Here is a 2,650-nt window from a genome sequence, read left to right on the forward strand (position 1 = left end):
CCAAATTTGCTGGCATATTGAGTGCAGCACTTTACAGCATCATCTTTCAGGATTTGAAATAGCTCAACTGGAATTCCATCACCTCCACTAGCTTTGTTTGTAGTGATGCTTCCTAAGGCCCGATTGACTTCACATTCCAGGATGTCTGGCTCTAGGTGTGTGATCATACTATCATGAGTATCTGGGTCGTGAAGATCTTTTTTGTACAGTTCTGTGTATTCTTGCCACCTCTTCTTAATATCTTCTGCTTCTGTTAGGTCCATACCATTTCTGTCCTTTATTGAGCCCATCTTTGCATGAAATGTTCCTTTGGTATCTCTAATTTTCTTGAAGAGATCTCTAGTCTTTCCCATTCTGTTGTTTTCTTCTATTTCTTTGCATTTATCGCTGAGGAAGGCTTTCTTACCTCTCCTTGCTATTCTTTGGAACTCTGCATTCAAATGGGTATATCTCTCCTTTTCTTCTTTGCTTTTGGCTTCTCTTCGTTTCACAGCTATTTGTAAGGCCTCCCCAGACAGCCATTTTGCTTTTATGTATTTCTTTTCCTTGATTCCTATCTCCTGTACAATGTCACGAACCTCTGTCCCTAGTTCTTCAGGCACTCTGTCCATCAGATCTAGTCCCTTAAATCTATTTCTCACTTCCAGTATATAGTCATAAGGGATTTGATTTAGGTCATACCTGAATGGTCTAGTGGTTTTCTCCACTTTCTTCAATTGAAGTCTGAATTTGGCAATAAGGAGTTCATGATCCGAGCCACAGTCAGCTCCTGGTCTTGTTTTTGCTGACTGTATAGAACTTCTTCATCTTTGGTTGCAAAGAATATAATCAATCTGATTTTGGTGTCAACCATCTGGTGATGTCCATGTGTAGCGTCTTCTCGTGTTGTTGGAAGAGGGTGTTTGCTATGACTAGTAGGTTCTCTTGGCAGAACTCTATTAAGTCTTTGCCCTGCTTCATTCTGTACTCCAAGGCCAAATTTGCCTGTTACTCCAGGTGTTTCTTGACTTCCTACTTTTGCATTCCAGACCCCTATAATGAACAGGACATCTTTTTTGGGTATTAGTTCTAGAAGGTCTTGTAGGTCTTCATAGAACTGTTCAACTTCACCTTCTTCAGCGTTACTGGTCAGGGCATACATAGACTTGGATTACGTGATATTAAATGGTTTGCCTTGGAAACGAACAGATCATTCTGTCGTTTTTGAGACTGCATTTTAGATACTTTAAAAATACATTTTTTAAAATTTTCACAGGAAATAAAAAGGTGAAGTGGATGCAGTTTATATTATTTTACAAAGTAAGAACTTAACCTCAGGAAATTTACTTAAAGTCATATAACTAGTAAATGATGGTTGTTTCAAGGATTCTGACTTCAGTCTATCTGAGTCCAATACCCGTATATGTCCTTCTCCTCTGCATTATCTCCCTGCTTCTCTTTAGAAGGAAATGGCAGCCCACTCCAGTGTTCTTGCCTGGGAAATCCCAGGGACAGAGGAGCCTGGTGGGCTACAGTCCATGGGGTCACAAAAGAGTCGGACATCACTGAGCGACTAAGCAACAATAACAAAGTGCTTGGTACAGTCTTTGTACAGTATGGGACTCAGTACCATAGGGTAGGCTAAGTGATCAATGTGGTAATATTGGTACTATCTGACACTGGTGTCTTAAAATCTCCATAACCATGCCAGTTCCGTTTAACCAGCTGTGTTATATCCCAGTGATTCTTCTTTTTGTGTGTTTCAGGTGTTATTTCAGTTTTTGTTGAAGATACTGCAGACCTAAACAATCTTTTCTATTTATTATATCTGAAATCCAGTTACAAGTCCTGTATGGGGACTCTGATTGCTCCTCAGTGGGTGATAACGGCAGCACACTGCTTCTTACCGTAAGTGGTGGGGAATGTTCTACTCTATTAAGGCTTCCAGGCTGAGGCTCAACACTCCTGTGTAAATTGTATAGAACTTGTGCTAGTCAGGAATTCTTAATGATTTGATGGTAAAGGGGAGCTCAAGTACACAGATAAAATTTAACTACACGTTCTTATGTTTAACATGTCCAGAAAGGAAACAGTTTTATGGTATAGAACAATATTTCATATACACATAAAAATAAACCTGCACATTGTTCTTAACATTTTTAAGATTCATCCAAAACTGTTAGATGTGACTGTATTTCATTTTTCATTGCTGTATAATTTTTCAATGTGAATGTCACACAGTTTGGTTCATTCTTTTCTTGATAGATGTTTCAGTTATTTCTAGCATTCTGCTATTTTGAAGTATTACTGTAAACATACTTGTACCATGTACCTTAGAACTTTTTCTTGTGTATGTATCTGTGACAGATATTCTGTATCTATATATGTATTGGTATCACAACATATTGGTTTGTATCTGTAAGTACACCTCTTGGTATATAAATAGAATATATAACAAGGAGTGGAATTTCTTGGTTGTAGAGCTTGCAAATGTTTATCTTTACACACCCTCCAGCAATTTATGAGTTCTTCCAACATTGGGTATTGTCAAGCTCTTTAATTTTTTTGCTGATTAAGTGTCAATTATCTTAATTGTGTTACTTTGACTAGTAGTGATGATCAACATCCTTCCTCCCCCTCCCCCTCTTCCTTCTCCTGACAATAATGTATC

The sequence above is a fragment of the Bison bison genome, unplaced genomic scaffold (genome assembly GCF_000754665.1).
Source record: "Bison bison bison isolate TAMUID 2011002044 unplaced genomic scaffold, Bison_UMD1.0 scf7180017864352, whole genome shotgun sequence".
In the NCBI taxonomy this organism is placed as follows: Eukaryota; Metazoa; Chordata; class Mammalia; order Artiodactyla; family Bovidae; genus Bison; species Bison bison.